This window comes from Gopherus evgoodei, chromosome 3 (genome assembly GCF_007399415.2).
Source record: "Gopherus evgoodei ecotype Sinaloan lineage chromosome 3, rGopEvg1_v1.p, whole genome shotgun sequence".
Lineage (NCBI taxonomy): Eukaryota > Metazoa > Chordata > Testudines > Testudinidae > Gopherus > Gopherus evgoodei.
In genome coordinates this window covers 199591495-199605493 of record NC_044324.1, presented here as the reverse complement: position 1 = coordinate 199605493, position 13999 = coordinate 199591495, and the positions used below count along the sequence as shown (strand labels likewise).

The window sequence follows — 13999 nt, the reverse complement described above, 5'->3', positions numbered from 1 at the left end:
GTGAGTTCAATATGCCCAATTTCCAATTATCAAGAAAATGTATGGCATCATTTGCAATACAACTCACATATTGTTTGCTATAAGACTTCAAGCTAAGTACTGTGTGTGTGCACCCCCGCACTGTCGATCAAAACATTTCTATAGCTGTCCATCCCACACACACACACACGACTCCCCACCTGCCACAAAGCTAATCAGCATACATGGGCATTCCTCCTTCAGTTCCTTTTCTACCACAGAGTTAACCAGTGGAAACTCAAAAACAGAGGGGAGAAGGGAGAGTCATGGAGCACCCATAGGGACACACATCTTGAAGAACCATCATTACTGCACAAGGTGAGTAACTTCTTCTTCGAGTAGTGTCCCTATGGGTGCTCTTCTGTAGGTGACTCCCAAGCATTACCCACTGCTGGAGGCTGGAACTTCGGAGTCAAGTCTGATATAGATGATAATACAGAGGCCCTGAATTGGGCGTCTGGAGCTAAATCACTCAGAAAGGCATAGTGTTCTGCAAAAGTATTGTGATGGACTCAGACCAGAAGGAGAGTGGGGGAAGGCAGGTGTATCAGCCTCAGGATTAGCAAGTCCCTTTCCCTGGGCAGCCAAACAGGGGCTACTCCAGGCCAACTGGGACACCTGATGCCAATTAACCAGTTAGGCCGTTAGGCTAATGGAGACAGCTGGAACCAATCAAGGTCCCACTCATATCGCTTAAAAGCTCTCCTTCCATTTCCCTCAGGAGAGCCTTGGTGAAAGGAGCTAGAGGAGAGGAAGCATTGCTGAAGCCTGAGGTAAGGGTGAAGCTAGAAAAAGGGAAGTGGCCCAGGGAATCAAAGCAGCTCCAGTGGTGAAGGGGAAGCTGTCAACAGCTGCTACCATTAGGGTCCCTGGGCTGGAACCTGAGATTAGAGGGTGGGCCTGGGTTCCCTCCCCTGCCCCATGCTCTACAGAGATCCCTTTGAGAGGGGAAGCAGGCCTTGGTCCAGGCAGGACCATGCCTACTGCACCTACTAGCTCAAAGGAGCAACAGAGACTGTGGGGTATCCCCCCTTCCTACCTCCCATACTGGCCTGTGACGAAAGTAGCTCGGTAGGCTGTGACTCTTGCTGCTGCACTGAGAAAGGGAGATCACACTGAGGGCCTTAGCAAGCTTCTGAGGCCACTGAATCTGGCCAGAAGTGCAAAACCCACCAAAAACAGGCTCGGAGCTTTGCCACAGTATGTGCAGAGGCCCATGTAGCTGCCCTGCATATCTCTGATATGAGGATACCCTTGGAGAAGGTGATAGTCGAGGAGACCGTTTTTGTGGAATACATGCATACTGAAGGTGTGGGCGTTATCCCTCGCCATTGGTAGCAGAGTCCAATACAGCAAGGAGTCATCTCTGAACGGATATCGCTGCGCCTTTTGACCTATTTGCAACTGAAAGGAAGAGCCTCAGAGATTTTCAGAAGGTCTATGTCCTGTCTAAATAGAAGGCCAAAGCTCTCCTCACATTGAGGGTATGGAAGATGACCTCCCTATTGTCCATATTTGGTTTTGGATATAATATTGGGAATTGAATGAGTTGATTCATGTGAACTACAGACGTTATTATGGGAGTGAATTTGGGGTTTGGTCTGAGTGTGACCTTATCCGGGAATAACACCGTAAAAGGGGGATGCGCCATCAATGCTGCTATCTTCCCTGCCCTTCTTGCAGAAGTGATGGCAATGAGGAATGCCATATTCATGGAAAGGTGAGTTAATGAACAAGTGGCCATGGGTTCGAATGACAGTCTAGTTAGTCCTTTTAGTACTAGTTTGAGGTCCCATTGCAGAGTAGGGGTCCTGGGTTGTGGGAAGAGGTTTGCTATACCTTTTCCTTCGTAGTCAGGTGAGAGACAATCAAATAATCTTCCACATCCTCGTGGAAGGTAGCAATTGCTGCCAGGATAGAGGTGACATCCGTGGATTGGCAGCATATCTGGAATATCTTCCATTTCTGCAGGTAGGTGTGATGAGGAGAACCCTTTCTACTGTGCAATACTACCTCCTGTATTTCCTCCAAGAAGAATCTCTCTATGTGCTGGAAACAAAAAGGAGCCACACTTTGAGATGTAGGATCCTTAAACTGGCGTGAAGGGTGAGACTCTTGTTCTGTGACAGAAGGTAGCAAGTGATGGTAGAATCACTGGAGGAAGAAACGCCAGTTGGGACAGGTAAGTGTATCATATCTGTCTGGGCCATATGGGAGAAATCAAAATATTTGCTTTTTCCTTTTTTGTCTTCAATAACACCTTTAGTAATAGAGGGAATGGAGGAAAGGTGTAAAGAAGGCCCTTGTTCCAAGGGAGAAGAATGTCTCCCCTGGAGTGTCGTCTCATCCCTGGTCTTGAGCAGTACTGTGGACATTTCTTTCTCTCGTAGGTAGCAAACAAGTCTATCTCAGGCTGCCCCCATTGCCTGAATATATCATGTAGAATAGTTGACTCTACTTCCCATTCGTGATCAAGCAGTAACTTGCAGCTTTCTGTGCATAAGGAATGAGACCTTGGAGCTCCTTGCCAGTTTATGTTGTACATACTGGCCATGTTGTCCATGACTTTCATGTGCGTGTTCATGATCAGCGGGGGGAACTGAGCACACACGTTTCAAACTGCTCTGAGCTCAAGTAAGTTGGTGTGGAGAGACCATTTGCCCTGAATAGTGCAACCATTGAGCACTTCCCTTCCTATGAGGTGGCCAGATGAAGGGATGGGGGAGATTAGGCAAATGGGATCCCTGTGCAAACATTCGCTGGGTCCTTCCACCAGTTCAAGGATGGTTTGCAACACTGGGCATAGACAGGAGCTTGTTTATATTGTCTTTCTTTGGTATGTATACCAAGCCCACCCACGCTCGAAGACATCTCATGTGTAGTCTGGCATAAGCAATGACTGATGTGCCCACAGCCAAGCGCACCAGAAGCTGAAGGCAGTGTCTGGCCAAGATCTGAGGGCTGGATTGTATTGTCTCTACCAACAAGGAGAGACTGAGAAATCTGTGATGTGGTAGGAGTGCCTTCATCTGAACTGAGTCGAGGTCAGCTCCTATAAACTCTGCTTTTTAACTGGTGTTAAGGATGACTTGTTTGTTGATTTGTAGGTCCAGTTTTAGAAATAAGTCTTGCATGGTCTGAGCAACTCATTGGGCCTCTGCAAAGGACCGTGCCCTGAGAAGGTAATTGTCCAGGTAGGGGAAAAATCATGATTCCCTGAGAGCATTGATGGGCTGTCACTACCAAAAGGACTTTGGAGAACACCCTCAGGGCCAATACAAGGCCAAAAGGGAGTACTCTGTACTAGTAGTGTTCCTGGCCTAGCATGAACCTGCGGTAAGGCCTGTGTCTTGGTATGATACAGATTTGAAAATACACATCTTGAAGGACGAGGGCCGAGAACCAGTCTCCTTTTTCCAATGAGGACTGAGATAATTGTTGACAGTGTAATCATCTTAAATTTTTGTGCTTTTACATATCTGTTGAGCACTTTAATCTCCAGTATGGGTCTCCAACTTCCCTTTTTCTTTGATATAAGGAAGTAATGAGAGTAAAGCCTTTGTCCCTGAGATGTGTGGGTACTGGCTCTATGTCTCCTACACTGAGGAGATGATCCACCTCTTAGCGTAGTAGACTCTCATGGGAAGGGTCCCTGAAGAGGGATGAGGAGAGGTGTTTTGGAGGAGGAAGGGAGAAGAAGTGGATGGCATATCAACTCTGGACAATTTCCAGCACCCAATTGTTGGAAGTGCTGCAGAACAGGGAAAGGCAGCCTCCAGAAGGGGGAATGGAGTTTCCCAGCATAAGCTTGTAAGGAGAGTGTTCGACTGGCACCTCGATCAACCCATCAAAACTGGCACTTTGAAGCTGAGGGCTGAGACGAGGGTGATTGTGGCCCTGACTGTTTGTGCTTAGAGAATTTAGATTTCTTTCTCTGTAGCTCATATGATCTCTGCAATGGGTATTGGAGCATATACTGCAACGATCTTGGCTTGAACTGTGGTTGAGGGCTGTATTATTCCTGGAGGGGATTCTGCGGGACTGCTCATCCACAGAAAACGTCCTCCCCCCCCGGCACAGATTTCCTGTGTTTCCCTGCAGAAAACATCAGGGAAGCAAAGGGCAGCCACATGGGGGGCAACCATGGGCACAGTTTTTTGGGGGGGATTGTCCCCCTCCAAGCAGAGGTGAGAAATGGGGGTACATGGGGTTACATGCTACTGCCCCCCTCATTCTGCAAGTGCAGAGCTGCCCAACTGAAGGAGACTGTTTGTGTCTTGGCTCCACTGATTCTACAGCTGAACACTGCATCCTGGGTCCTAGTACCAGTCATTTTCCCCTTCTGTGTGCTGTGAGCCTTCCTGTTTTCTATTCTGTGCAATTAGTGCCCATTGTGGGGCTGGGTAAGTGGGGGTAGGGGAAATGAGTGAAGTGGGGGAAGGAAGGAGGATGGAATAGGGCTGGGGAAGAAGGAATGTGGGAGTGAGAAGAGGGAGATGGAGAAGAAAAGGGGATAGAGGAATAGCTGGGGGAAGCAGGAGCCCAGCATGTTGCATTCCTTCGGCAGCAACTGGGTCTGTCCTGTTAAGCAGGCCAATCGAACCCTCACCCTGAAAAGCTCTACCACCCTACACCTGGACCCCTCTGATGAGCCCCACACACGCAGACCCCCACCCCAATGATCCCCTATCAGCTGCACCTGGATCCCCATCCGATGAAGCCCCACTCCCCTAGCACCTGGACCCTTCCACACCCAGAACCCCTTGCTGAACCCCATCTCCTCACACCCAGACCCCCCATGAATCCCAATCACCTTCACCTGGATCCCCTGCAGAGTCACATTGCCCCTACACCCAGAACCCCCCAATGAGCCTCTGTGCATCCAGATCTCCCACTGAGCCGCCTGCACCCAGACTGCCCCACACAGAAATCTATCACCCCACACCTGGAAACCCCCACACTAGGCCCCTCCACACTGGATTCTGCTGAGCTGAGCCTGCCCATCCACACCTGGTGCAGAAGGGCAGGGCCTGGGTATTTCTGGGGCAGGCCCAGCCCTGGCACTGTGTCAGGGTCAGGTGCAGTCTCATTGCCGAGTCTGTACTGGAGGAGGTGGGGCCTTCAGAGTGATCTCCTACCTCAATGCAGCCAGTGGCCTGTGCTCTCCACTGCCCTGCTGGAGCCACATTTATTTATTGACTAATAAAATTTACAGAATTTTAAAATATTGTGTGCATAATTTTTAATTTTTTTGGTACTGAATTCCCTCAGGAGTATTTTCTTTTGTAGGCCAACATGTATATCCTCAAGAATCTTTTAGCGTGTGATAGCTGACAGATTTCTTCACCAAACAGTCACTGAACCAACAAGAGGTGATGCCATTTAAGATTTGGTATTGATGAATCATGAAGGTCTCATAGAAGAACTGGTTGTAGTGGACAGCCTTGGTTCGAGTGATCATGAGCTAATTCAGTTTAATCTAAATAGAAGGATAAGCAAAAAAAGATCTGCAATTAGGGTATTGATTTCAAAAGGGAAAACTTAAAAATAATTAAGGGTACTGGTTAGGGAAGTGGTCTGGACTGAAGAATTCAAGGATCTGAATGTGGAAGAGGCTTGGAATTACTTTTAACTGAAAGGTTTCAGAGTAGCAACCGTGTTAGTCTGTATCCGCAAAAAGAACAGGAGTACTTGTGGCACCTTAGAGACTAACAAATTTATTTCAGCATAAGCTTTTGTGAGCTACAGCTCACTTCTTTGGATGCAGAGAATGGAACACACAGGAGATATTTATACATACAGAGAACATGAAAAGGTGGAAGTATGCAATACCAACAGGAATCAATTGAGATGAGCTATCATCAGCAGGAGAAAAAAAACTTTTGAAGTGATAATTGAGATGATCCATAGAAGGTGTGAGGAGAATTTAACATAGGGAAATAGATTCAATTAGTGTAATGACCCCACCGTTTCCAGTCTCTGTTTTTGAAGTTTTTTTGCTGCAAAATTGCCACCTTCAAGTCTGTCACTGAGACTGCTGAACTTGAATTAATATGCAAATTAGATACAATTAACTTAGGTTTAAACAGACTGGGATCTATCTGAATTTCAATAAGGCATCTGATTGCAGTTCCACATGGGAAATTATTTGTTACATTGGAGAAGATGGGGATTAATATGAGAATTAAAAGGTGTATACAGAACTAGTTAAAGGGGAGACTACAACAGGTCATACTGAAAGGGGAACTATCAGGATGGAGGGACGTTACAGGTGGAGTTCTTTAGGAATTGGTCTTGGGACCAATTTTATTTAACATTTTTATTAATGACCTTGGCACAAAAAGTGGGTGTGTGTTAATTAAATTTGCGGATGATACAAATTAGTAGGTATTGCCAATACAGAGAAGGACCAGAGTATCATACAAGACAATCGAGATGACCTTGAAAACAGGAATATTTAAGAGTGGAAAGGGCAAGGTCATGCACTTTGGGACTATAACAAGAATTTCTGATATAAGCTGGGGACTTATCAGCTGGAAGTGACAGAGTAGGAGAAATGTGTATTGGTTGATCACAGGAAGACTATGAGTTGCCAATGAGATGCAGTAGTGGAAAAGGCCAAATCAGTCCTAGGATGCATCAGGTAAAGTATTTCCAGTAGAGAGAGGGAAGTGTTAGTACCATTACACAAGACACTAGTGAGACCTCATCTGGAATACTATTACACAAGACACTGGTGAGACCTCATCTGGAATACTATGTGCAATTCTGGTCTCTCATGTTTATGAAAGCTTAATTTAAACAAGAACAGGTGCAGAGAAGGGCTACTAGGATGATCCAAGAATAGAAAACCTGCCTTATGAGTGAAGACTCAAAGGGCTTGGCTTGTTTAGCCTCACCAAAAGAAGCCTAGGGGGAGATATGATTGCTCTGTACAAATACATCAGAGAGATAAATACCAGGAAAGGAGAGGAATTATTTAAGTTAAGCACAAAAACAAATGGATATAAACTGACCATCAACAAGTTTAGGCTTGAAATTAGATGACGGTTTCTAACCATCAGAGGAGTGAAGTTCTGGAACAGCCTTCCATGGGGAGCAGTGGTGGCAAAATAACTAACTTGTTTCAAGACTGAGCTTGATAAGTTTATGGAGGGAATGGTACGACGAGACTGCCTACAATGGCATGTAGTCAATCTGCAACTGGTAGCAGCAAATATCTCCAACAGCTGGTGATGGGGTACTAGATAGGGAGGGCTCTGAATTATTACAGCCAATTCTTTCCCAGGTGTCTGGCTGGTGGGTCTTGCCCATATGCTCAGGGTCTAACTGATGGCCATATTTGGGGTCTGGAAGAAATTTTCCCCTGGGTCAGATTGGCAGAGACCTGGGGCGGGTGGGGGGGAACGACTTCATTTGCACCATGGGGCATAGGTCACTTGCAGGTTTAAATTACTGTAAGTGGTGGATTCTGTGTAACTTTAAGTTTTTAAATAATGATTTGAGCACTTCAGTAACTCAGGGCTTGGCTACACTGGAGAGCTGCAGCACTGGTGGTGGGTTTACAGCGCTGCAACTTAGTAACGGCCACACCTGCAAGGCACATCCAGCGCTGCAACTCCCTGGCTGCAGCGCTGGCTGTACACCTGGTCTGCTTGGGGTGTAACGAATGCAGCGCTGGTGATGCAGCGCTGCCCCGCAGGTGTGGCCACCTAAAGTGCTGTTATTGGCCTCCAGGGTATTAGGAGGTATCCCAGAATGCTTGCTCACAACAAACCGGAAGAATGGCTGAACTCCGAGCTCCCCCGTGCTGCTTATCTAAAAAACAAACACAGATCCTGTTTGCTGGAGCGAGCGGAGGCAGGCAGAGGAATTGCTTTGGAAGGTTCACAGCTGTTTGCTTGAAGAGAGAAGTCACACGGCAGAGGGGGGAGGAGTCCATGCTGAGCAGCTGCTTATGTGGTCTGAAGGCTATTTAGGAGTGCATAATTTGCATTTAGTGAATAAGAGAGGGGTGGGGGAAGGGCTCAAAACTTTTAAATTGATTGCAGGTTGGTGATGTGTATGTTCCAGTCCTTAGAACTTGCAAGGCAGGGAGCTGACAGATCCAAAAATCCACTCTCTCTCCCTCCCCCACGTTCCCTCTCACCCCACTCTTTTGAAAAGCACGTTGCAGGCACTTGAACGCTGGGATAGCTGCCCACAATGCACCACTCCCAACAGTGCTGCAAATGCTGCAAATGTGGCCACACTGCAGCGCTGGTAGCTGTCAGTGTGGCCACACTGCAGCGCTTTCCCTACACAGCTGTACGAAGACAGCTGTGACTCCCAGCACTGTACAACTGTAAGTGCAGCCATACCCTCAGTCAGAAATTATGGGTCTATTACAGGAGTAGGTGGGTGAGGATCTGTGGCCTGCAATGTGCAGGTCAGACTAGAGGATCATGATAGTCCCTTCTGGCTTTAAAGTCTAAGTCTGGCCTTCCTCTAAAGTTTAGAGGAAGGGTATCTAGTGGTTAGAATATGGGCATACAAGTCAGGAATTCAGTTTCTCTCCCATACCCACCAATGACTCACTGTGACATGTTGGGCAAGTCACTTCTCATTTGTGTCTCCATTTCCCTCTTTGAAAAATGGGAATTCTATTTACTCTACATCACTGATGGATGTGAAGTTTTATTAATGATTTATGTAATGTGCTTTGACATACACAGATGAATGGTGCTACAGAAGTGCTTAGAATTAGTATTAATTTCATCCAAATTTATAGTAGCTTAAGAAATAATCATGTGTCCAGCTGTGATGGCCCTAAGCCAATGTCACACTGCACCCTTATAAAATATTATGTGAGATGGCTGTCCCTGTAGGAGAAATTACTCATATCATCCCCTAACAACCCCCAGTGATGCAATGATGAGAATCTAGTCAAACAGTTTAGTCACTCTGACTAAGCAACCCATTCAGAACAGGAGGATTAACATTGTTTCAGTTTCACTTTTGCCCATGCTTCTGAACACCCATCTAACATTCTTCCAATGAAAGGATTGAAAAAAAAATCCAGAGGAGGTTTTGAGTATTTTCAGATATCAATACTAGTACAGTATTTCGAGCTCATGTGCATGTGGATCCCACTCATACTGTACTGGAACCCCTTCAGAGGAGTTCAGAATGTTTTTCTCTAATGGTATCCACTGGGAGGAGGGGGTTTCTCATGCTCTCAAGTGCCCTCTCCCAAAAGCATAAGAGGCAGAGAGACCTCAAATATCAACCAGTTTCTTCTGACCACCCTGTCAAAGAGTGAACTTCTCAGTCTTCCTCCTCCTCCTTTATTTAGTTTTAGATTAAGGTAGATAGTTTGGGTTTACATATTTTATTTATTTTTGGCCCAGGGAAGGAGAGAAGAGCTTAAGTACTAGGTTAGTTGTACGCAGTCAGTAAACTGCACTTGAGGAGGGATGAATCGAGGTTCTCTGAGAGATGTCTTTCTAATACCTTGGACGTCATGTCTAAAGTATGTCTCTCTCTCATTTCCACTAATCCCAAAAGTATTAAGGAAAGTAAAGCAAGACAGAGCTCCTGTCATCCTCATAGCTCTGACATTACCTTGTCAGTGCTGGTTTTCAGATCTCCTCAACCTTTTAAGGAACCAATTTATAACCTTCCTCTCCAAAAAGACATTATTTCTCAAAACTCTGGTCTAGTGCTTCACCCAAATGCGGCATCTCTGTATTTGATGACATGGAAGATGTTTGGCTAACACCAACGGACAAGAACTGTGCTCTAAAAGTACAATCAGTGTTGTCACAAAGTAGAAAACCCCGACTAGGAAAAGATACATGGCAAAATGGAAGACATTTTCTATTTGGATGAAAATAAAAGGATGTATTTCTACTTCCTCTACTTTTCCACTTATTTTATAAGATTATCTTTTATCTTTAAAGCAACTGGGTTTATGTTTAAGATCTATTAAGGTTCATTTGGCAGCAATTTTGGTTTATTGCTCACTGGTATCAGATTCTTCAGGTTTTTCCTATCAGTCATCTCATGTTTCCTTCAGTTAAAACAATTCCTCCTCCATGGGATTGAATTTAGTGCTTTCAGCTTTGATGGAGCCACTCTTTGAGCCATTACCAGCCTGTTCTATTCACCTCTTATCAGCAAAGGCTGTATTTTTAATGGCTATTACTTCTGCCCATGGAGTTAGGGAGATCCAAGCTCTCATGTCTAACCCTCCATATACAGTATTTTCATGCTGATAGAGTTACATTAAGGTCACATCCTAAATTCAACCCAAAAGTGGTTTTGGATTTTCATATTAACCAGTATATTCACTTCCTAGTTTTTGTCCCTAGACCCCATTGTTCTCCGTCAGAGTCAAAACGTCATCCCTTGCATGTTAAAAGAGCCCTTTTATATTACATAAACATAACAAGACTTTTTAGGAAAACTCAGATTTGCCTTATCTCTGCCACTCCACAATCAATCAGTCTAATCTTAGACTGTCTAATCAGATTGTCATCTGTTTTAGAACAACCTATGAGATTAATAAAATGAACCTTCCTTTCAAAATTTCAGCTTATTCTACCAGGGAACTGGACTCTTCAGCAGCATATTTCAGCAAGTCCCTCTGATACGAATACATAGAGCAGCTACATGGTCTTCGATTCACACACTGTCTAAGCAATACTCATTACACGCTTCATCCAGAGCGGATGCTCAAATTGGAAAGGCAGTCCTACAACCTTTGTTCTGATAAATTCCTTGCTCACACTTCCAAGGAGTCAAACTGATTGTCAGTCATTGTTATTGGGATCCACGTGCACAGGAACTCGAAGTAGAAAAGGTTATTTATTTTTCAGTAATTGTGATCCTTCAAGATGGTCTGTGCATGTGGAGCCAACAACCTCCCCTCCGCTCCCACAGTGGCGTCTTACTGAGGCTCTGGGCATTAAAGGAGCTGGTTTGTGGTTGGACTCACTCCGCCGCTAGTGCTCTCAAGAGGTGGAGCTTGAGAGCATGAGGAATGTATGTATGACCCCTAGAGCACACTTCTAGAGAAAAAAATCCAACCTCTTGTGCAGGGGTGCCATGACTGGGATTCACATGCACAAACCAACTCAAAGAATCACAGTTATTGTAAAGTAAGTAACCATTCCATCCGAATGATGGGAGTTTGAGAGCCAAAATAAACTAATATAAACCCCATTCTAACAAAATCAGCTTCTATATTCTCCATCATATTACTCCACCCCATTCTAAGAATTTTTGAGGTATCTAGCTTAGCATAAAAGCAGCAAAGAGTCCTGTGGCACCTTATAGATTAACAGACATTTTGGAGCATGAGCTTTCATGGATGAATACCCACTTCGTCAGATGCATGTCATGCATCTGACGAAGTGGGTATTCACCCACGAAAGCTCATGTTCCAAAACGTCTGTTAGTCTATAAAGTGCCACAGGACTCTTTGCTGCTTTTACAGATCCAGACTAACACGGCTACCCCTCTGATAGCTTATCATAGAATCACAGAATATCAGGATTGGAAGGGACTTCAGGAGGTCATCTAGTCCAAGCCCCTGCTCAAAGCAAGACCAATCCCCAACTAAATCATCCCAGCCAGGGCTTTATCAAGCCTGACCTTAAAAACCTCTAAGGAAGGAGATTCTGCCACATCCCTAGGTAACCCATTCCAGTGCTTCACCACCCTCCTAGTGAAAAAGTTTTTCCTAATATCCAAACTAAATCTCCCCCACTGCAACTTGAGACCATTACTCCTTGTTCTGTCATCTGCTACCACTGAGAACAGTCAAGGTCCATCCTCTTTGGAACCCCTTTTCAGGTAGTTGAAAGCAGCTATCAAATCCCCCATCATTCTTCTCTTCTGCAGAATAAACAATCCCAGTTCCCTCAGCCTCTTCTCATAAGTCATGTGCTCCAGCCCCCTAATCATTTTTGTTGCCCTCCGCTGGATTCTTTCCAATTTTTCCACATCCTTCTTGTAGTGTGGGGCTCAAAACTGGACACAATACTCCAGATGAGGCCTCACCAATGCTGAATAGAGGGGAATGATCACGTCCCTCCATCTGCTGGCAATGCTCCTACTTATATAGCCCAAAATGCCATTAGCCTTCTTGGCAACAAGGACACACTATCGACTCATATCTAGCTTCTTGTCCACTGTAACCCCTACGTCCTTTTCTGCAGAACTCCTGCCTAGCCATTCGGTCCTTAGTCTGTAGCAGTGCATGGGATTCTTCTGTCCTAAGCGCAGGATTCTGCACTTGTCCTTGTTGAACCTCATCAGATTTCTTTTGGCCCAATCCTCTAATTTGTCTAGGTCACTCTGTATCCTATCCCTACCCTCCAGCATATCTACCACTCCTCCCAGTTTAGTGTCATCTGGACACTTATTGAGGGTGCAGTCCACTCCATCCTCCAGATCATTAATGAAGATACTGAACAAAACCCGTCCCAGGACCAACCCTTGGGGCACTCTGATATCTTCCTCCGATATCTTCTGCATCCACTCTGCTACCTACTCCCTAGGTCCCCTTTCCTCTTCATGTCTCTGTTTCCCAATTCCCTCTTGGAGAGATGTTTCTTTTGTACTGTTCCTGTCCCAAGCAGTTACAGGAGCAATGAGAGAAGAGTAGAGTTCTTGGAAGCAGCAAAAAGAATCCTGTGGCACCTTATAGACTAACAGACGTTTTGGAGCATGAGCTTTCGTGGGTGAATACCCACTTCCTCAGATGCATCTGAGGAAGTGGGTATTCACCCACGAAAGCTCATGCTCCAAAACGTCTGTTAGTCTATAAGGTGCCACAGGATTCTTTGCTGCTTTTACAGATCCAGACTAACACGGCTACCCTCTGATACTAGAGTTCTTGGGTTCATCCACATTCGAACAGCTGGACTCATTGGTTGAAGAGCTGAAGAGGGTAGCGCTAAGGCCACGTTTAGCAAGCTGTCTTCTCCTCTTCCACTGCTGCAAACAGTGTAGGAAGCAGATTTAGAAGCGTCTTCCTTCTCCTCTCTTGAGTTTCACTGACTGAATTATGTGGGAATGTAGCTGAGGCCCAAGTCAGCAAGTCCAGGTCTACACCTCTTAAGAACACCTCTCAGTAGCACCAAGGGATATATTTTTTTAATTGTTGCTGTCTTCTTATCCAACAATTTCTGGCCAAGGAGCTAAGAAGTAATAGGCCTGGCTTTTAGCTATGGCCCATTTTGCCTGAGGAAGGTGCTCCAGTGAGAATGGAAATTGTAGCAACTTCTAAAAAGTAGTTTAAAACCCATACCTGCCCAGTGAATTTTAAGTCCAGATCTTAAAATATAAAATAACTTGCAACATTTCTAACTTACGCCTTTTTTAAAAAACTATGTGTAGACTTCCTTTTCCCGCCAGACACGAGAAGACATTGTCCTGAACCAAGTGCAGAAGCAGAAACATGTAATCAACTTTATCTTAAACATGATGTTCAGACAGAAGAAAATTAATCTTGTGGCGCAGATGCGACCATTCACCTCAAGAAGACTGAAGCCAACGTCCCAAAACCTAATGAATTTACAGTATTTCATAATTTGCATGTAAAAATAGGCAAATGGCAAACAGTATACTAAAGATGTATTGATACAAGACAAAACTATTCTGTGTTCCCCATTTAAACTCCTATGAGGCTTCCTTCCACACAGTTTTGGGAGAAAGCAATATGGGTGGACCTCCCTACTGGTGTAATGAAGGATACGTCCAGATTACCTGCTGGAACGGCGGGTTGCAAGCGATCTATCATGTCTCATCTAGACATGATATATCAATCCCCAAACGCACTCCCGGCGACTCTGGAACTCCACCAGGGCAAGCGTCGGTAGCAGAGTCGACGGGAGAGCCACAGCCATCAATCCCGTGCTGTGAGGCCGGGAGGTAAGTCAAAATAAAATATGTCGACTTCACCTATGCTATTCCCATAGCTGAAGTTGCATAT

At 45.2% G+C, this 13999-nt stretch overlaps 1 protein-coding gene across 2 annotated transcripts in view; it reads right to left on the bottom strand.

Moving 5' to 3' along the window:
* CFAP36 (cilia and flagella associated protein 36) overlaps positions 1-13999 on the bottom strand; it is a 138615-nt gene that overhangs the window by 81942 nt on the left and 42674 nt on the right. The window lies entirely within an intron of this gene.